Raw genomic sequence first — 23,829 nt, 5'->3', positions numbered from 1 at the left:
TTTTTTTTATTGGATGGGGACAAGCTTAGAAGAATTCTAATATACATATTTAATCATTTACATATATAAAAATGAATTGCAAATATATTTAAAAGAGTAATCAAGGGAACCAAGGTTATAGCGGTAATCAAAAGAATGTAATCCAGGGACAAAGACCAGACATACACAACAAAGAACATAAAGTAACTAAAATCATACATACAAAATAACAAAAGTAAATGAGAAACTCGGACTCCACTAAAAACTGGGAGCATGGACCAGGTGCACCGGTAGGGTAAGCATCCTCTGCTTTTCTAGAAACACCCGCCGAGTTGCTCATAAAAAGTCAAGTCCGGGGTAGACAAACGAGGGAAGGAAAACTATGACGCGTTGAATAAATCAGTTTTCATGGTGCTGATGGATACACCAAAACGATCCAGGAGTTCGTGATAACGACCATAAAACTTCTATAGTGATGACTTCAATCTTGTAGCAACATAACTTGATGTTTCAGCTGTCCAGTTCTTCAAGCATTAATATACAATTGTTTGTTGAAAATATATTTTAACAAAATCTTGGAGCTGTTAATTTAGCAAGTCTTGCATTTTAATTGATGTGATTCTTATTTTTAGAAATAACTATTTAGAGACTTGAGATGCAAAGTTTTTACTTTGAGCAAATCAATTTCTTTAATTGTACTTCAGAGAAGTGAATGCTTTTTAATTTTTTTTTTTTATTGATTTTCCTTTTTTTCATGTAAAATTTTAATTACTTCGTAAATTATTTTCATCAATACTTGATCTCCTTAAAGCCACTGATATTTAAACACAGTATATCTTATGATCAATAAACATGAAAAAAGGACCCACAATAATAATTACCCATAGTGAATTTTACAGCATTTAAAATACTTTCCACATGAAATATAACCAGTTATGTCTAGAAAAAAAAACTATTTTACAAACATATGCATAATATACGGTAATAGAGTTAGAGAATATATATTTTTGTTATATATCTTTATGTATAACATACTGACTATTGAATCGTCACTATTTATGTCTATCCAAGTGTTAAGGCTTTAAAGAAAACAAATTGTAGTTACTCAGGTGGTACAGGCATTTGATACCAAAATTAGCTCCATTGAAAGTCGTTTCTTAACTGATAGTGTTTATATATAGCTGTCTCGTTATTTTGTGTTTATTTTTGCAAATGGACAAGAGTTGTTCCAAGTTTTTTTCCGTTGTACTTTGTAGACAAGGTGTAAACATCCTCCCACATATCTGTGTATTTAATGTAGACAACACGGGAATAACAATCCTAGATTAACGCTGTAACTTGCTCATGTGTAAGTTTTTGACGATGATTCAATTTTTGTGTTAAATTTTCTCTTCAATCTAGTTTTTCGATATTCATCTATTTGTACATTCTGTGACTAAGGACCTTAAACATTATTATGCGATATTCAATTAATAAGTAAGTAAATGAAATCATGCTTTTACTGTCTTCACAATATCATGAATAAACCAATAGTGCAAAGCACAGGGCTAGCTGGTTTAATATGCTCACCTGTAAATAAAACTATACTTTAAAATTTTTCTCTAAAAAATGGTTTGGGCTTAGCTTTTTAATGTTCATAAAATTGAATAAAGTGAAGACTGTAATATAAGTCTTATAGGCCAAGATGTTGAAATTGTAGAATTTAAGTAAGTTATAGAAACTAACATTTATCTTGTTCTTTGAGAATCAGTTGTCTTAAGTGAGAAAAAAATCATGATCTTTTAAATATGAGACAGGGGTCTTAAATCATAGGGGCTAAATTTACATATAGAACGCATTACTATTAGGAATTAAGACATCTGAATCATAGTTTTTAAGACATTTTAATGGTACAGGCGGATACCGAAACAGATTTGAAAGTTAATAGCTTCTTTGTATTGAAAGAGTTACTTGTACTTCCTTGTATGGTGCATACATGTATCTTTATGAATAGTATGCCTGCATGTATATACCATTGTTGGGATTTTTATGCAACCAAAAAAAAAACACAAAAAAAAACTGTGGTTTTATTATGGTATGGTGCTGTCATCTTTGCATTGTTGTCTGTAGACACCTAATTGGTTTTCGTGGAATACATATAACTTGAGTTTTATTACGGTAGGTTATTCTTAATAAGATTTTAAAACAAAGTCTCACATTGCATAAGGAAACTGATACATGTATTCATTTTTGGGGGTTATAGCCCCAACCATTTTAGAAAGGTAGGGGCCAAAACAAGCATTTCTTAGAACATGTAGAATTAAACTACTATACTCCAGTAAAAGCCTAAGGATGATTATGATCTATATTATTCCACTGTGTTCTTTACCGCTAAGGTCATACTGGTGTTGATTTAGCAGGTTATATATTTAATAAAAAATTAAGATATATTATTCTCAGTTTGATAAGGAAAAAAAATAGTTGCATGATTTCTATACTTGTTATAGATAAATATTATTCTCAGTTTGATAAGGAAAAAATAGTTGCATGATTTCTATACTTGTTATAGATAAAATTCAATTTCTGGAAGCAGGATCATTAGAGAGTCTATTTCCTCAAATGCTTAAATGATATTGCATCCTATGTTTAATGACCATGCAGTTACATGTAAGTTGATAGGAATTTTAAATTAAAGTGAATTTTTATTTGAATTGTTCTTTATGAATACAGCTACATGTAGGGAACAAAAATTGAGAAGTTTTATATTTATGTTCAGGATAAATATGTTTGTTTAATGTTACAATTATGATTTAATGGCATACATGTATGTTTTCACATACATTATATACATGTAGTTTTAAGTTTTCTGTACTTCTTTTTAAAAGAGTTAAAGTTACTCTGTACATTAAATTTTAATAGCTAAAATTTTACATTTTCCCACAGTGCCATCATGCAAGTATTTATTTTTCTTAGATATCAATTTTACAAATGTTTTGTTGTTAGATGCTTGAGACAAAATTTTTGAAGATTAAAATATAAAATTTTCTGTAAAAATTAATTCATTGTTATATGTATATTTCATGGTAGTAGTACAAAATGTATATTAATATACATTGTTTTTCCACAGTGTTCTGTGAATGTGTATGTGATTTTAGATAAAAAATGCACTATTTTGTAGTTCCACTGAAATTGATGCATCCATAAAATGACATTATATTTTGTTCTCTGGGCAGCCTTGTTACATCTCCTAACATCTCAATAGTACCCCTTTGATCTGTCTCCTCACATGATCTGTATTAGTGCCGCTTTGTTCTGTCTCCTCTGTCACATGATCTCTATTAGTGCAGCTTTGTTCTGTCTCCTCTGTCACATGATCTCTATTAGTGCAGCTTTGTTTTGTCTCCTCACATGATCTCTGTTAGTGCCCCTTTTTACTGTCTTCTAACATGATCTCTATTAGTGCCACTTTGTACTGTCTCCTTACATGACTCTATTATTGCTGCTTTGTACTGTCTCCTCACATGGTCTCTATTAGTGCCCCTTTGTACTGTCTCCTCACATGATCTCTATTAGTGCCCCTTTGTACTGTCTCCTCACATGATCTCTATTAGTGACGCTTTGTACTGTCTCCTCACATGATCTCTATTAGTGCCCCTTTGTACTGTCTCCTCACATGGTCTCTATTAGTGTCCCTTTGTACTGTCTCCTCACATGGTCTCTATTAGTGCAGCTTTATTCTGTCTCCTCACATGATCTCTATTAGTGCCCCTTTGTACTGTCTCCTCACATGGTCTCTATTAGTGCAGCTTTATTCTGTCTCCTCACATGATCTCTATTAGTGACGCTTTGTACTGTCTCCTCACATGATCTCTATTAGTGCTCCTTTGTACTGTCTCCTCACATGGTCTCTATTATTGCTGCTTTGTACTGTCTCCTCACATGGTCTCTATTAGTGCAGCTTTATTCTGTCTCCTCACATGGTCTCCATTAGTGCTGTTTTGTTCTGTCTCCTCACATGGTCTCCATTAGTGCTGTTTTGTTCTGTCTCCTCACATGCACTATATTAGAGGTGTGGTTAGTAATACCACTTAAATTGATGCATTATTAAAGTGACATATTTTGTTCTGTGCACAGCTATGTTACATCTCCTCACATGATCTAAGTGCTGCTTTTTTTCTGTCTCAATCATCACATGATCTAAGTGCAACACCTCAATCTGACATTCCCGACATTTGTACCTTTCTAACTAAGGAAATTAAGTACCAAAGATAACTTCATTAATGAATTATTTTTATCAGTTCTGTAATATATAATGTATGCAACCACATGTTTTCAGACACTAATGTTTTTCTGTTACAGACGAGTTGACAAAAATAGCCATAGACAGCTGGAGTGACAATCTATTTGGCAGAATCCATGTTAGTATAATACAGGTAGGTTATTTTACCTTTCACATTTAAAAAAAGTAAAGAAAATCGTGGTGTTGTGACTAGAATACTGCGTACCAGGAAATTAGGAAAGTGCGTGCATATATGTCCATGAAGTGGAGGAAGTTTTTGTTGATTGAACAGTTTGGTTACCTGGTAGATCAGTTTTCATGACTAGTTTAGGAGAAAACTCCTTAAAAATAGTCTTTTTAAACTAAGTATGGGGGTACTATTATTGTTGCATGTTAGCCATATGCTTGATAATGACTTATTATAGTAACATGTTTATGCTGGTGGCTCAGGACATTTTAATTTAGTTTGGAATCTACATGTTGCTTGGTTATATGGAAGTGTTGTAAATATAAGAATAACATTCCAACATTGAAATACATGTACATGTATACTTTTAGAAAAGACAATTTGGGTTTGGGTATTGGTCTGAAAAACATTCAAATGAAATAAACAGATAAGAAAAATCTTATGAACAAAAAACCATTCGATATTAAGCTATATGCTTCATTTTATGGGTATAAATCAGGCAAATAATGTGTATTTACCTAAATTATGTGAATTGTTCCCCAAAACTATGGTTACTTTTCTACTAAGCTTTGTGTTCCTTGATAATCTTAAGACATCATGTTCAATCAAAGCCCTGGTACAGATGTGTATTATTAAGTTACTATAGTAAAACCTGTCTATAGCAAATCCCCTATGGTCTTTAAAATTTGTTCAATTTACCAGAGTCCAAAATACATTTAAACTGATATACAGGGACTTGAAACTTGAAATTTGGCTCAGACAGGTTTTTTTTTTTAAGATTTTCAAAGTTTCGGTTAAGATTGGTTTTTCCGTACAATTGAGGACTTGCCAACCTTGAACAATCTTCCATTGATAGTGTCAGTCTCTGTTTTTTGATAAAATGCAGATTTGAATCAAACCGATATAAGAAATGCCCTCTTCTCCACCAATTGGGATTGATTTACACTTGCTTTGGATCACTGTCTTGATAAAATATAACCTTACCCGAGTTTAGTACTCCAGTCTGGCTATGTAGATATAAGTGTAATCCTCCTCCTTAATGACTAAAATTAGTAGACCTACATGAACCATTGTTTAGGGCTCTAAGTACAACTTTGATTGATATTGACTAGAGACATGGAAGTCCCCAGTCCTGATATTACCCTTGACTCCCAAATATCAATGTAACCCTACTCTCTTTGCATGAATAGAAGACCAAGTCAACCTATTCCTGGCCACATACATACTCATGATATTGCTTTTTTTCAGCAATTGTAATGTTTTTCCATTGTTCCTGTTTCCGCTGTCTGATATTTTCTCTCCCAAGCAATATCATATTGATTGTTGTGTTGCGGATAAACAGAATTGTGCCAGTTTCGAACATCTGAAGAGAACACCACATCTCACCCTATCAAATCCCAGCAGTATTTTTTTCTCAATTTCTAATCAGGTGTTATAATTCTTCTGTTTTTCTTCATACTGATTCCGATTGAGACATTTGACCTTCTGTTCTGTTGAGTTAATAAATACAATTTATATACATGTAGCTAGTAATGTCTTGGCCAGGCAAAAGTAGGAGCCAGAGAGGACCTGTTTAGGCCGCATATGTGCATGTGGATTCTACCAATTTTTTTAATGATATTAATGATATATAGAGTCCTTAGACCTGCAGTCCTGATTTGCTATAATACTTGACTTCCAGCTATCAATTTAATCCACCTCTCACGTCCAGAAGAAGGAGACAGAGTAGACTTATTTTGACCTTTTTTTACCATACACATATTTACATGTAGATACTGCTCCACTTAGATTGATAACCAAGACCACCAGTCCTGATGTACAACCCTTGTCTCCCAGCTATCAAAATAATCCACCTCTCTTGGCCAGAAGTAGACAACCAAGAGGACATGTTTAGACCCCATATTCACTTCTAGCTATAATACTGTTCTGTTTTGATTGATACCTTGGACCCCTAGTCTTGCTGAGCTATGACCCTTGACTTCAAGCTATCAATGTAATCCACCTCTCTTGGCCGAAAGTAGGAGACCGAGAGGACCTGTTTAGACCACATATTTACATGTAGATACAGTTAGATTTTGATTTGATACCCTAGACCCACTGTCTTGATAAAGTATAACCCTTAACTTTCTATATCAGCACTTCACACTACTTTAACTTACAATTTATCAAAATATAGATAAAATGCTGTTAAGGATAAATTCCTTGATTTGTTGAAATCTGTACAAGTGTTTAAATGACAAAGTCAACAAATACCATAAAATTATTGTGACATATTTAGATAGAGTGATGTTTATTTGTATTTTGTTTATCGATACCCTGAAGTCCCTTTGTCGGCTTCCTTTCGTTTGACAATCTGTTTTTACTGTGTCAACAGATCAGTAAGTAATGGTACTGTTTGTAAATATGAATGAAATAAAATAAGGAATAGGAATTCTAAATCTCCATTGATAGATTTGTACTAAATGTGTTTTCATCAGAGTAGAGATAGAACTGGTGAACTACTGGGATCATTAAAGGGGAGAGGATTGAGCTGATAAAACTAAATGAACTACTGGTATATATAAGAGTAAGGTTTGGAGGAGTTGACATGTGTATCAGTGATAATGTTTGCCTTTAATTACTGTTTCAAAAAGGCTGTTCCAGTGGAGAAAGTTTCCAAAAATGACTGAAACTTTTTTCTAAAGGGTTTACACTTCTCCCTACTTACATGTAAGTAAAGGATTGGTACCTGAAGCCAAAATTTTATCAGATAAGCATTTCAAAGCACTTTTAATACATATCTAAAGTGTTCAAAATTGATTTCAGAGCCAGGTATTGTTCACCTCATTGATTTGTTCTCTGAGAATAAATTTAGCAAGTGAGTGGTATGTTGAAATCACCTTGTTCATCTGTAGTTCCCTCCTGTCCCAGTTCGGTCAGAATTATCTCTGATATAGGTGGATTAAATTTAAATTTGATGAGTGGCATTATACATATGGGGTATAGATTTTAAGCAGTTTTAGGTGCCGTTCAGTATCTTCCTGAGCAAGTAGGGGGTATGTCTAGTACAATGATGTATGCAGCTTCATGTATGGGTTTGTTTGCCTTAAGTGGTTTATATAATTTTTATGTGTGTTATGTTGACTGTTTCATTGATGACTTCAGTAGGGCCACTTCTTGGTCATTATTTATATAAAAAAGTTCACTACAGGTCGACAACAAAATTGAATGAACTAAATTACTGAGTTTGTGGTAGGTTTCATTCTCATGATAAGGTTAAGTGGTCATTGATCTCAAGTTTTGTCAGAGGATATTTAGATATTTGCCCCAACAAAGACTTTATGGTCATTTTATGGTGAAATATGTCACCATAATAAAAATTTCTTTGTCATTAAATGTCATTAGCTGCTGTTGGGTTTAAAAGATTGATTTTTGTAGCATGAAAAATAGGTTTAGGTCAAATAAATCAGATTCCGGATAAGATCGATGATAGTGGTCCAATTCAGTGAGGTAAAGACGTTAGGAAAATAACCATGAGATAAACCACTTCAAGTATGGTCATTAAATAACTATGAAAGGGCACATATTTTAGCCCTTAATTGCTAGGAGTAAGTTTAATTGAATAATGAACTCTTGGTACGTATGCATGTATCCGATGTAACAAAAACAAAGTTTTTCAATACCAATGCTATGATAAATCATCAAAAAATAAATATTGGAACCTAATCATTGTGCAAAAAGTTTCTGACTTTTAGCAAGTGTTAACAAAAAAAGTTGGATATCGAAATTCACAAAAAGTTGTAAGTGTGAAATTGATAGTAAATTATAATGCCACAATGCTATTTTAGGTTGTGACGTCATTACTTACTATCAACTTTACTCTTACGATTTTTTGTGAATTCATCGCCTGGGCTGGTGGTGGGTATGAGTTTGTATCTCGTATATATTACATACCATTATTTTCGATCACTGTAAATTGAAAAGTCTATGATGTTGTGCATTACTGATTTACAGTAAAAAATTCTATATATACCAAATATAGTTATATCCATTTAAAATCACAACACTCTAACCCTTTTGATCATAAAGTAAAACTCAAACATGCAATGCCAATGCTAAAATAATAAGTCTTTGAAAAAGAACATGTATCGGAAATAGTTCAAATATCTTTGTTTGTTTATTGAAGGACAAATTCTTAACAAAATTTCAGATTAAATATTTTGTACCTACAGTGAAACCTTATCTAAACTGAACCCTGAATAAATTGTAAATTTGTCAAACTAGACGTTATTTTTAAGGCCTCATATCTGGTTTTTTCTATCAATTGTATTTCAAACCTGGATAAACCAAACATCTGACTAAACAAAAAAAAATCCACAATCTAAAATTAGAGGTTCAATTTAAGCAGGTCTCACTGTATTTTGGTAATTATTATGGTATCAGCCTTATATTGGGAATAAATTATCAAGTATAAGGGATGGAATTTGTAAATTCAGCTTAAATACTTGATTTTAACTACTGGCGAAAATACTAGGACCTTTTATTTATTCAATAGTTTACATTCTTTCTGTAACCACAACTATTTAAAGAATTTATTCAGAAATTCAGTGTTTTCCTTCAGATTTGAAGGCAACAAGATAAAGAATAAAACATTCAGGATTTTTTTTGTAATTAAATGTGATTAAAGATAAATTTAAAGGATGGTTACATACCTAATTATTGCACATGTTTTGTGTCATTTGTCTCTACATTTTCTTTAATTAAGGAGGTAGACCTAGGGTAAGGGACATAACTCTTGAAATTAGTAATATGTTCGTATCATTTTCAATTTCAACAAAGCCTTTCAAGCTTTGCTTTGAAACAGGATGAAATCAATCCAAGTTATTTTGATGCTTACATGAGATTGGTGTAAAATGGTGAATACAATGATTTGTAAGAGTTGTGTCCGTTACCCTAGGTCTACCTCCTTGAGTATAGTGTAATTCTTGATTTGATTGAAGTAATATTGCAGTAAATTAGATAAAGTGCCTTTATTAAACTGCACATAAATTTAAGATACACAGTCTGAAACTTTGGAAACAATGGAAATTTAAGACACAATGGATTATATAAAAGTTTTAAAAGGATGCAATCAATTAGAGGGCCTCCAGTCAATTTAAAAACCATTGTCATGTTGTCATATGGATCCTTAATTATAAACCTTTTGTACATATTTTGGAGAAATTTTTATATTATCAAATGCCTGCACTACAACATGCATTGCGTGTGATTTCAGAGTTTAAAGTGGGGTACTGTATTTAATATGATTTTAAAACTCTACCAAAAATAGCAAGGTTAACCAGTAGTCAAAATATTTGATAGTACATGTACTTCTAGAATTCATGCTGAGTGACTGTTTACATAGTCATAAAATATGTATGACCTACTATCAATTCTAACCTCAGGATATTTTTTTTATTTTCCATTTTTTTTTTCAGTTAAACTAATCAATAGAAATCTAATATGTGATGATGAATGACCTCTGCCTTGGCCTCAAGGTACATGTATATTGGAACATATTTCCGTGTATTTGCTATGGTCAAAATTAAATAAGGTTTATTTACCAATCTATGTAACTCTGTTTACCTTCTGCTGTTTTCTGTTTTTGAAACAAGTTTCATTTTGTAATATATTTTCTGTTGGAGTACATTTATGTATTGAATGAGGATTATCATAGTTCAATGTACGTACCAGTAAGTTTTGATTTTCTTTAAAATATTCCATCCTTATAAAAAGTTGAATTATGATATGTTTTATTGGTGCATGCAAATCTTGGTAAATGTGGGCACTTTAAAATAACCAAAAAAAATGATTGAATCCAAGATCACAGTTTTTTAGCAAGAGTTTGTTTAGTTCTATTTGAGAACCAACATTTATTCATTATGCGAAAAAGCCACAATCTCAATAAAACTTGATAACTTACTCTTCAGAATAATATCTTATAGTGTTTGAATAAAGATTTTGTCAACCCGAATGTTGAACTTTCCATTTAAATCCAGTTTGTCAATCCAGGGTTCTTGGGGGTAGGGGTTGGAACTCCCTTTTGTACGAAAATTATGTTAATTTTATGCACAGTTTGGGCAAAAATGGGCATATTATAGTCTAGAATCCCCCTTTTCAAATTCTCTGGATCTGCCCCTGCCATATATATTTACACTCATATGACATATGCAGTTCTGTTGATGACAGTCTTGTTTCCAAATGTATTTGACCTTTATAGATACAATGGCGCTTTAATTATTTTAATCATGATTTGAATATGCATTACATGCATCAAGTTGACAGTTTCATGACTTGTCTTGCACTAATTTCTACATGTATTTAGTACAAGTTTAAAGTTTATGTACGTTGGTGGTGTGTGTGTGTCATTTATTTACATGGAAAAGATTCAACTCAGGACAATATTTATATATATGTCTTAAAACCTTTTCTGTCTAGTTCAGATATCTTTGTCATGTTACTTTAACTGTATCTATTTTTTGTTCAATTCTACAGTATACCTACACTCTTGGAGTGGGTAGAATATTTGAATCTTTATCCTTTTGAACCAAATTAGTTGACCAAATTAATCATTTCAATGTACCTTGACAGTCTGACTCCTAATGATGGATTGATTCAAGTTTGGTTTATGTGGCTAAGTTGTTAGAAATTTTTGTCGCTATTAGATACATCAATTTCCTGTATAACTCAGGGACTATATACCTAACATGAGATAATGTTCATATGATAGAACTTTTTCCTATAGGGTTTGTAAGTCTCGTTCTAGTTTCAGTTTCCCTTCCGGAATCTCCGATGTAGAACGTATTGAAATCTGAAGACCGATTTGCATTTTATCATTTACTTCCGGGAAATTGAAACGCTGCATCACAATGCTAAATCATCTATTTAATGCTTTTCTTAACATTTTTATCCTGTAGATATTTGTCATTTTTTATTGGTATTTTTACACAGAAAGATATTTTGCTTTTTATATTGAACTCAATGCTATGTTAATGACGAATCTCCATGCATTTGAATGGTAGTAGATGAGGACCCATTCTCATGAAACCACGGAGGCATGTGACGAGACTTATATACCCTATTTAAAATAAACTTATGAGTTGGATTTTGACAGCTAGAGTCATAATACTCATGACAGTGCTATTTTGATATCATGTTTGAAGTTCTCTCTTAAATTAAATGTTCTGCTTCAAATTGGATGTACAGAAAATAAAGCAACTGTTACAGACACATTTGTATTTACATAATTGAAATATTTTAATGTTAGATAATTCTGGCAATTTAGCTCCTATCAATTTTAAGAAATATTTGAAATATTCCCAAAGTTGAGCTGCATGTAAAATATTTACATGTTTTACAAATAGACAGTAATATATTATGACAGAAACTGTGAACCATTTATTTGTCCTGTCACAACTGTCGAGAGGATCCTTTTTGGGTGATTCAGATTTGTGTTCAATGTCACTTTTACATTGTCTGAAATAAATTGAGGTTATGCTTGTAAGGTCATGGTCTTCAGAAATGTCAAGGATAGTTTGATTTTTATAGTACATTTGTACTTAGTGCTGTTGATATCATACCTTTTCTGAGTATTAAATTGACCTCCACATGGTATTTTATAAATTCACAATTTAAACCATATGAATTTTCATATTGTTCAAATTTTTGCTGATTTTGTGGTGGAATAAAGAATCATGAAAATAGGTACCTGCGAAATTGATTTCCACAATATATTACTAATTATTTTTTTAAACTGCAAATATGTTTACTTTACAAAATCTTAAAACTAATACTGTAATTTTTCTAAGGGCACTTGGTTTAAGTATGGAATGTATGTGAAAACAAGTTTCTCTATGATTATTCATTTTATGGTTCCATATCCTGTGTTGCAAGTAATGTACATGTATTATGTTGCCCCTAAGTTTCTGTTTGCCCCCTTCAGATCAAATTTTGGTACATTATTAGATTAATAATGGTTTAAATAAACAGTCTATGCTTATCTTTTATTACACTTCAGATTTCCCATTTTACTTATTAAATGAATTAGGCGTGTTCAAATGCATCTCAGCAATGGGTTTTGCCACCAATTTCATTACATTATACTTCATCTTGGCTTCTAAATTAAGGGTTCTCAGATTTCTATCAAATCTTTCAAGCTTTACCCAATGTTATAAGATATGTCGTGGCAAGGAGACCTTATTTTTGATACTCAGTGTCTTACTGTAGATGTATTTCTTTTCCTCAACACTTACATCATAGAGTTTGTTGGTAATATGAGAATTTGCTTTATTATTGTATAAAATGAAAATTTAAGTTCTCCAGTCTCATTTTGAATAGGAAAAGTCAGGCCCGAGAACATCAACTTTTCGTTTTCCTGACTAAACCATGTATCAAGATGAGTTGCTGATAAAATTATTTCTGAATTGTAATATTTCCCATAGTAGAAATTTAAATCGCATTAAGGAAGGAAACTGTCTGGACTCAAGAAATGTATTGATTATAATTCAGTACCCTCTATAGGTTAGGCCAAGAAAAAAGTTATGTCTGTTTTATACTGTTACATTGGATGAAAAATAGGATAGGTAGGTAGGCAAAATCATGTATATTTTTTTTTATTATTTTATATAGATACTAATGGGAGGATTTCTTGACTTGACTAATGCTCAACGAAAAAATTATAGGTCAGTGGCGTTTCATTAAAAAAATAACAATAAGATGTGCTAGGGTAGGCACAGAAAATAAAGTAGGAAGGGTATTAATCTGAAACAAACAAGGTTTTTTTCTCTGGCCTTATAAGGTGAGGGAAGATAATCCATTAATCTATATGTAATTGTCTCTTGAAAGGTCAATTATTTAGAGACTTTCTTTTGAACTTGACCGTCACTACAAGTACATGTAGGATAGATTGCTTAAAAGAAGAATTAGTGGTCAAGCACAAAAAAGGTAAGTAAATACCCTAACTTGTTGTTTTAAATTTAGGTCACTTTTCAATTACAATATGAAATTTTATAATGAAGGAAGTATGGATTTAGATTTGTTTTCTTATCAAGGAAGACAGATTAAGGAAAACATATTTTCTCCAATTTTCTACTCCTTTTTGAATGAGGTTTAATATCTTCCTTTCTGTGGACAATGTGTATGTGTGTTTTATCTTTTGTCATATTATTAAGTGATTTGACTTTTTCTCATTTACAATGTGATTGGTGCAGCTGATGTAGCAGAACATACTTACCCTTCCAGAGCACTGTTGTCATGCCGGGTTGTTTTTTAGGAGAATATTTTGCAAATGCTTAAGTTCGTAGTGTCGTTTTTAATGTTTTCCTTAAAAGCGAAGTGACTATATACACAGCTTGTCCCATTGTTCATTTTCTTGAGTGTTATCTGACACCCAATTCAATTCAGTGTCCACTTTGAATTGGTAATGAGGGTAAGATGTTTTTGGTCATTCCATACAATGGCCTTCCTTTTGATGTTCATTGTTTATAGCTATTCTAAACATGTTAATGTGATGATTTTAGAAATTAACTGAGTCATTTGTACTTTTGACCCCTTAGACAAGGGAATGCTAATTTTTCTGTCTCACCTTTAAAATTTGTCATGATTTTAATTATAGAGATTATTACAGGTGTGTAATTAAAATTCTGAAACCACATGTATATGTGTTTTGTGTGGTTTATTTTACACCTTTTTATACATACATTGTATATAGGTGTTTTATATTCAACATAGGGAGTTGAATATATCTTACAACACTGTATGGGAGATTTTCATTTGCATATTCCTTTGAATCATTTGTGCGTTTAACTTTTTCTCAATTGCACATTTCTATTGTGTCCTTTGAATGGCAAAATTACAGGAGACAATACTTTTTGGGTAACTTATAACTGTAGAAGAAAAGAATTACATCTATATATACATATAATATACACTACCCTAATGGTTTTGCTCAATTATTTATATCATTTCATTAATTGGTATAGATTTAACTCCTTGTGTCAGTTTCACAAAAAGTCGTAAGTGTGAAATTGATCGTAAATCATGACGTCCCAATGCTATTTAGTTTATGACGTCATTACTTATGATCAACTTTACACTTACAACTTTTTGTGAAATCGAGACCTGGATCAGAGGTAATGTCAATTGCTTTAGTAGATATGCTCTTCAGGAATTTAGTATTTAATATTTTTTCTGTAATGTTTTAGACTTCAGGAAATGCAAACCAAAAACATTTTTTCACAACTTGGACTTACCCCTTTTCTGTTGATGGTTCATTGCATTTTTTGCTAATATTTGCCTACTTCATATCATATATGCTATATATACTTTTATCACCCCCCGGACTTGACTTTGTATGAGCAACTAAGCAGGCATTTCTAGAAAAGCAGAGGATGCTTACCCTACCGGTGCACCTGGTCCATGCTCCCGGTTTTTAATGGAGTCCAAGTTGCTCATTTGCTTTTGTTACTTTGTATGTTTTATTTTAGTTACTTAATGTTCTTTGTTGTGTATCCGAGTGTATGTCTGGTCTTTGTCCCTGGATTACATTATTTTAATTACTGCTAGAACCTTGGTTCCCTTGATTAATCTTTCCACCTGAGAATGTATGTTGGCTGTTTAAATTCAATTATTATATTTTTGGTTATGTACAAGAAATACTCTAATTTAGCCTTATACATACAATGTGTCAATTTTTTTTTAATATATCTGATTGTCTACATTTTTTTTGTATATGGAGATAACATGAATAATGATAATTAACTCCAAAAAATAATCTTAAGTTTTATCTAAATGACACTTGAAATCCTCATCTTCTTGAACAAAGAAATTATACAAAAATATTTGTCAGGTATTCTTAAAATGTGTTATGGGTCTTTAAAGTCATTTGTTATTCAGAACACCTTTGAATTGTCCTTGATACAAAAAATATTAAAATAATGTACCAAAAACACATAGAGATCATCCGATTTAGATTGCTGCCGCCCTGGGACTGTAAAATGACAGAGGATATGATACCTTAAGTGTTATTTTTTTGTATCTCATTGTGTAGAGATTTTATAGATGTCAAATGCCAGATTAAATCAGATTACAACACTATACATTTGTTTGCCCCATTTATGATCTTACTTTATAACTGCAATTTTATGCTTATATCAACTGTAGGTATTTTGAAAAGTTTTCTGGTGGTTTTTATAACAATAAAAATAGGATCGAAGGTATATTATAGCTTTAAACTTTGTTTTTATCAAATTGCCCTGTTTTGAAAGAACATTATAAAGGCAGCCTATACAGGTTTTAAAATATGGTCTCATGGGTATTTATTTATAAGCTTGTTGTTAGGATATTTTGAATTATGAAAAAGCATGATCTTGAAGCTTTATTCAGAGCTACGAAAATCTTCCTTGCATTCAGATGAATTGTTTGAATTTATGTTAAATTTGGTGAAGGTCTTGGGGTATGCATCAGCTACAATAATTAGCAAGTTGAATTATTATTAGGCACAATGTAAAGGATTTTGACTGTACAAGCTTACCGAGCAAGACCGGTACTAATTCTTATCCTTTTAGATTGCTCTGTTTTGTACCCTATTTAGGGAGATTGATTTATTGATGGTTTAATGTCCTGTGACCTGAATTCATATTTGACCAATCAAACACACTCTGCCTTGTACTAGTCCAACTTGATGAGCTGGATTTTTATTGTGTGTGATACTGTACCATGCTCACAGAAGCAATAACCTGTAGGAATATTGCCACCATACTTGAACACGTTTTTCTGACATTTAACCAACCATTCATCACCCTATCCCTGTAATGACATGTGCTTGGTGGAGAAGCAGTGTCTACCAAAGTCTTTGGTGTGACTTGACTGGGGATTGAACCCACAACATCCTGCAATTGAAGCCAACAGGCTACCCTGAGACTTAATTGAGGAGGTTTGGAGATGTAAGAGTGCCAGGATTGAGGAAATTATGTTGATATTTAAAAGAATATTTTATAGTATTCATATTATCATATAATTTTAAAAATTGTAGAAAGTTTTTGGAATCCCATTTATAGATAATTTCATCATTTAAAGGGAAAACATTTTTTGCCATCTTGTTCTTAAGCCTATTCTGTTTTGCATGGAGAAAGAACATTTTGTTCTCAAGAAAAAGAGGCAGTCGAGAACTCTTTCATAGTCATTCAATTAAATGTTATACCATATTGCCTATATAGGAAGAGAAAAATAATATGTGATAATTGTAAACTGAAAGTTTGATCTCAAGCCATGTTAAACTATATGGGCTCTTGATAATTGCTATTTGATGGAATTTTTTTTCACAGTAAAAGAATATACCCATGGAGTAAGTACTTTAGCATTGTCTCTGTAGAAAAAGAGTTCATTTAAGGTGTCTCAACCCTAACTGCTACATTCAACACTTTATTGTTGTATATCTATAATATAATGTTGAATATTGATTTTAGGAAAGGGTTTCTATTGTATTATTTCATCTGACAGGTAAATACAGATATAAAAACAGGAATGTTTTTGTCAATATAAAACAATATAGGTTTGTGGATACAATATTTTGATTGAAATATTACAAGTTTGTTATGGCGGCATTTAGTAAAGTGGATTTAGGGTCATTCAGGAGGTAAGGTACACACAGAATTTGCTGAATTTGACGCAGCTGGTCATAGAAAATAATTCATTTATTGTTCACCTTTCCTGTACTTTTATGTGCATTGATCATTCAATTTTTAATTGAAATTTTCTTCTAAAAACTGAGGTATGTGCATTTCTAGGTTATCAAATCAATATTAATACATTTAGATATCACTAAGAATTTGGAGTTGTTTAATACAGAAATCTGCATAGGTGGATCCAAGAGGCTCGGGTGATTTACTTCTCCCTTTTTATGCTTGAAAATTTTCAGGGGGGTCTATAATTTTAGGTAAGGTGTGTAAATAAATTCAAATTCAGAACGAAATGAGGTGAAGAAATTTTTGGGGTAATTTTATGAACAATCAAGATTTCATGCAAAAAAATATGTTTCCCATTTTTTTGGGGGAGGAGATGGGGTGTGGGGTGGGGTGGAGTGCTCCCTCATTTAGGTTTGTGTCTGATTTTAATTGATAGAAAATCAATGGACAGGACTTCCAAGCAGGCTTCGGTGCAAACACCCCTTTTAAAATTTCTGAATTTGTCACTGTTGCAGATGGTTTGTTACTTGTCTCTTTCATGAAGTTGTACACTGCATCTGCACTTTATCAAAATATTTTTATGGAAGGTAACAAATTCATAACTTTGAAATATGTCTTTCCCTTTAGAAACATCCTTTTTCAATCTATTAAGTGGGGACATTGTAATTCCTGTTACAAGATCTTGAGATATTACTTCTCATTATCATTTTAAGCCTAAGATAAATTGGTTATTTGTATAGGACTGATCGGTACTAATCCCCTGGGTTGTGAATCTTTCCTTTTCTCTAAGTGAAGAAGTTGTGTTTTACTATTAAGGTCAATACACTTCTTAATTTTTATTATTTTAGGTACTATAAATATATGGAAATAACTGTATATTCTTTGTACTGAATTACTGTACCGATCGCATTTATTGCTTATTAATAATCTGTGTGGGCCAGAACCATTATTCTTTTGTTTTATACATATTAGTAATTCATGGTTGGATGAACTTTGGTAGATAAATTTTGAAAAATAATGGCTTACCTATACATATGTATTATTGTGGTTTTAAAAGGATTTACCCACCCAATATGAAGGTTGAGTATTCAAAAGATGATTAATAATGTATAGATTTGAGATATTTGTCTCATTATTGTAATGATAGAATCATTGAAACTTGTGGAACTCAGTATTTTAATGCAGTTTTTTCATGATTTTTGTGGTTTTTGTGGTAAGTAAACATATAATTTCTGTTTAAGTAATGTAAGCAAACTCGATTATTTTCATGATTTTTTTCTTATGCATGTACATGTATTGGTAGTGAAGAAATTCGCTGGCATAAATACCAGAGTTTTGTTAATGCACTGGTTGGCCTCGTTTCTGGTATGGCAGGTACAATAGCTGCAGCGTTCCAATAATTTTTAAGTTAGAGCCAAAAAATGTTTTTAAAAGTTTATACACAGCATGCATTATGAAACCGTTCAATGTGACTTGCTGTACCAATTTGGGTGTTCTGCTACTCAAATAATATTTAAGTTAAAGCCAAAAAAATAATTTTAAAAGTTTGTACACAGCTTGCATTATGAAACCGTTCAATGTGACTTGCTGTACCAATTTGGGTGTTATGCTGCTCCAATAATATTTAAGTTTAAGCCAAAAAAATAATTTTAAAAGTTTGTACACAGCTTGCATTATAAAACTCTTCAATGTGACTTGCTGTACCAATTTGGGTGTTATGCTGCTCCGATAATATTTAAGTTAAAGCCAAAAAAATGTTTTTAAAAGTTTGTACACAGCTTGCATTATAAAACTCTTCAATGTGACTTGCTGTACCAATTTGGGTGTTATGCTGCTTCAATAATATTTACAGATATACTGCATGCGGCTCCTTAAGCTTAAGCAAAAAAAAATATTTTTAAAAGTGTGTACACAGCATGCATTATGAAACTTGTCAATGTGACTTGCAGTACCAATTTGAGTGTTATACTTGCCAGAGGTTTCATTAAGAACCGGCTAATGTCGAAATGTAGACCGTTCAATAAGTGGAAATGGACAGTTCACAATCACAATGGGTCCCATTCCCCCTTTGATACATTTTGAAGGTGTAGATGGTCCATTTTTTTCTATTAAGCCTTTTCACTGAAAAGATAATGAAAGCATCTGCAACCTGATATTTAGTGTAAACTTAGTTTCACATGGCGGACAATGCTAGAAAAAATTAAGTAAAGAACATCTGGAGATTATTTACTTAATGGAAAATTATTTATGTTTTAAAAAGTAATGGGAGACATATTCAGACAGATTATACAATTTGCATGTACAATGTATATACAATGTACTTTGCCACAATTTTTCCCTGAAGTGTTAGCACCTGTGAAAGTCTTGTCTATTACATGCATTTATTAATGTTATCTGGATTTTGCTTTGTTATTCTGAATTTCCTTGCAATAAAATCTGTCACAAGCCATGGTTATTACTTGCTTTCATTTGCATTAAACTGTCTCACTGAAGAGATCATATATCAGAGTTGCATAATTTAAACTCCAAAGTCATTCTGATAAAATATTATTACCAAATATCAAGTATTTTGTAAGGATACACTGGACTACTGTATAATTTTAGGGGTAATGTTATATAACAGATTTGAAGTACTGTTTATAGTAGTGGTAATGCATGTTGACATGAGTAGTCTATTTTTTATATTGGGGTTTGTCTATATACATATTTTGGTATATAACCAATGTAATGGGCTGTAGGTATAGCTATTCCATCTGTCTGAGACTGGTATAAATAGTCATTAGGATGTTAAAATTGTAGATATTCTAAGATAATTAGTACCGGTATATACAGATAATTAGTACTGGTACATACAGTGTTGTTTTTGTGATTTGAACATTTTTTGGAATGAAAAGATCGATAAATTGTGTTTTCAATTCTTTTGATGGTTAGGGAATTGTATGTCTGTAAACGTTGTACTTGTGTACCTTAAGTATACTGGTCTTGTTAGAATTATGAAGTGTAGATGTGCACACTACCTAAGGAGTTATTTGAGTTGGATGTTTTTTTCATGCAGCAAGTTTGAATCAATGGTGATTGACAAATGTTGGCAATCTATTTTCTTTTAATCTTCTGTATAAATAATTATATTTTTTTTGGTTTAAACTAAGTTGTTAATATGGTCTTTTTTTGCTGAGAAATTGTCTCTGGTTTTGAAATTTTTTAAATGAATAAATATGCATTATATAGTTGGGAGACAAATAATCTATACATTCTTATTACTGGTAAAACTTTTAAGTATATCGTTTGTGTCTGAACTCCACACTTGCTTTGATTAATAGGAAATAATTGATATGCTTTATGCTTTCAATGTAAATTATATATATGATGTACAAACATGCATTTTTCTTTTTTACATGCATCAAAATACATTTATTGATTAATATAAAAAAATTACTAACAAGAAACAAACAAAACATGGACACGGTGTAATAATGTTTTATATTCGATTTTCACTGATTGAAGGCATGTGACAGGGTTATCCTATATCCCAGCTAACATGTTTTAGACAGGACATGTTTGGGGAAAACATCCAGTCTACTATAATTGTTATTTATGATCTGTTTTGTTTAGTGCTGACAGTTATTGTTTGATATATGCAGTTTTGATGAGGCTTTTTGAACCTTAAAACATTAATGGATACTTTTGTTACAGGTGTTTTTATTTCGACATAGTTTATTTTATGGAGTGGAGATGTGGAGTGGCACCTTGGAGTATAATTTTGGAGTACCAGTAATATTACTTGTAGTATTTTACTTTTTTCAAATCATTCATTGACTTTCTAAATAAATACATGTAGTTTTCTTCCAGAGTAAAACAAAAATATACATAATTTTGTTAAAAGAACATGAACTTCCAACACTGGTTTTGTTAGCCTAATATATTATATGTTAATATAACTAGCAAACATTTAATTTCAAATTCAGATCCTACTATCAAATCAAAGTTATCAGTGGAAAAATCCACTTCTGGACTCCACTCCACAACCCCATTCCATAAATAAATTATGTCTTTTATGACTACCTTTCATGCATATGTGAAAGATAATTGTTGTTATGTAATGGTCTATTTACTAATTAATTATGACAAGGTTTTGATATTTTAATCATGTTCCTCTTGTCAGGAATATGGCTGATTTTTGTTCAACTATTGTCACTAAAATGACACTATATACTGAACTGGGATATATTTAATTCATTAAGGCTGTATTTCTCATTCAAGGTAAATTTTCATTGTTTCAGGTTCGAGTTATTTAAATATTATTTATTTGGGAGCTATTTACTTTTGATAAATAATTATGTTTTTTTTATGATATTATTCAGTAATATTGAAGGAAACCATGCTTGATTTTTTTATATGTCTTGAAAAGAACCGTCTTTCTTGATGCTTGAAATGAAATAAAAATGGGCATGATGGAAATTATATGAATTATCATCTATTTGCATGAATCCACTGGGAATCTATCATTATTTAACTTTCTGCAATTCAAAACACATTGTCGCTTCAATATCTGAACACCTTTAATAAAAGAAATTACAGAAAGTTCAATAGTTACATAGAAGGTATTGCCAAGGACTTTTCTTTAGACTAAATTAGGAGTATCGTGTCTGATATATTTTGCTTAAGTAAGCCTCAGATAACAGCATGTTATGTCTGCATGTAAAGTCCTGCTGTGTACATGTATAAAGTGTCAATTCCTGTCAGAACCAGGCAGTAGATTAAACATGGTATGAAAAAGAACATCATTTTGATAGTGTAATTTGACTATTTGTACCATCAGAATAAAGGAAAACAGAGAAGATTTTCCTTATCATGCTGGACCATTCAGTTACAATTTCATTGAAAGGTAATGAAAATTAACATTTCAAGGGCAGATAACTCTGTCAAAAACCTCATTTTTCTAAGATTCTATTGAGAAATTTCTGAGCAAAGCCAATGATGCAGAGATCAAACAAGGGTCTTTTCAAATAGAGAAAGTATCCTTGAGTGATGTTTCATTGTCATATTGGTTTTGACATGCATATTTCTTATTGTTCTCATTTTGCCTGATTCTTACGAATACTTACACTTAATAACTGGACTGAAGAAGCAGTAGTGTCTGATTCAGGTTAGAGAACAGGCAGTTATCTCCCTTACTGTTTTGAGAAATGCTAAGCTTTGACAAGTATTAAATCCTTCCCTAAACCAGCTGTCCTATTTAAGGAATTTAAGTTTAACCCTTGACAGGCACCTTAACATGTCATAATATTTCATATTATGTCATAACTGATAATTATTATGTTTTACTCTATAATTCCCAGTGTAAGTCAAAGGTTAAGTGATATTTTAATGATAAACTATAAGACCTTACAGATAAGGAGAAGGTCTGATAAGTCCCAGAATTGTTTCCCTGTTAATATTTAAGATAAGAACATAGTAATTTGTAGTCATTTGTGAACTTGGACTATTTTGGATGTACACAATACTTAAAGGTGTAAGTACCCTTAATTTGATATTTTTCTATAGTACTTTATAGTATGTGTAATTGAAACTATTTACTGTCACTAATGATTCTCGAACTTTTTAAAATTTTAGGTTAATTATCTCTAAATAGGATCCAATTATATGAGTTTATGATTTATTACTTTTTCTTGAGTCTGTAAATGTTTCCAAAGGTTTATAGTACCTGTATGTTTGATATTTTATACCTGTCTTAGAGCTTTGGTCTTATTTTGTCTTCCATTCAATAAAATCTATTAAAATGCTTGTTTGTATGTTCTGTCTGTCTATTCAATCATTATAGGTGGGTGTCTATACATGAACTTTAAAATGACCAGTATCTTGATTATAGTGGTTATTTCATAAGAACTGCTGGTAAAAGAGGCTATTCTTTAGAGGTTATTGCCCTTGACTTTAACATAAAGCATACTTTTACTTTGTGAAAGGTGGGGTGGATAATATTATATCCACTACACATGCTTAAAATTTTTCATTCTTTAATTATTGATTGAGGAATTTTCATCCTGGTCCAAAAACATGTGAACAAAAACATCCTCTGACTTTCATATAACATGTATAAATTTTCATGTATGTGGATGTACTTGAATGTTTACCCTGGAGAGAGTACCTGATGAATATACAGACAGACGGACACTCAGACATCTTGATTACTATATACCTCCAGCTTTCAAAGTATTCAGCATAAGTGTAAAATAGCTCTTTGTTGCCCTACATATACAAGACTTTTTATATCAGAATGTACCAGTTTACCCACGGAAGAGTTACAACTGGGCGTCCTTACACATGGCTTAAAATACATGTAGGTTATAAGAGGATGAAGTTCAATATATAATATAGATATGTTTAAAAATTTGTCATTTTTGTCACTTTTTCTAGACATCTTAATGGTTTTTGTCACTTCTTGACACTTTTTGTCTATAATTAATGAGACGGATATAACTTTATATATTAGTGTTTAAACTTTAGGCCTACTCTTATGACATATGTCAGAAACAAAAAAAAATAAGTGTAGTGATTTAATTAATTATTGAAGACCATATACGCTTTTTAAAGCTCTGAAAGACTTAACTTCTTGTCAGACTGAATTCAGGCTCTAATTTTACTGCTTCCAAGCTATCACTTTAATTTACATTAAATACCATTGTGATGAGGAAAGAATATCATTT

The 23,829-nt window shown here is 31.5% G+C and overlaps 1 protein-coding gene across 14 annotated transcripts in view; it reads left to right on the top strand.

Moving 5' to 3' along the window:
- LOC148610253 (uncharacterized) overlaps positions 1 to 23,829 on the top strand; it is a 44,146-nt gene that overhangs the window by 10,473 nt on the left and 9,844 nt on the right. For 7 of the 14 annotated variants that reach the window (XM_088542544.1, XM_088542546.1, XM_088542541.1 and 4 more), the window contains one exon: positions 4,318 to 4,395. The gene's annotated coding sequence lies outside the window, so the exon portion shown is untranslated. Of the gene's footprint in view, positions 1 to 1,165; positions 1,328 to 4,317; positions 4,396 to 13,286; positions 13,386 to 21,255; positions 21,386 to 22,525; positions 22,638 to 23,829 lie in introns of those variants that run through there. The other 7 variants (XM_088542550.1, XM_088542551.1, XM_088542548.1 and 4 more) reach the window with 5 other exon arrangements.

The sequence above is a fragment of the Perna viridis genome, chromosome 8, assembly GCF_037379345.1.
Source record: "Perna viridis isolate PV_CMFRI_1.1 ecotype Kerala chromosome 8, ASM3737934v1, whole genome shotgun sequence".
NCBI lineage: Eukaryota > Metazoa > Mollusca > Bivalvia > Mytilida > Mytilidae > Perna > Perna viridis.
The sequence above is the reverse complement of the archived record's forward strand: the minus strand, read 5'-3'. Positions and strand labels throughout refer to the sequence as shown.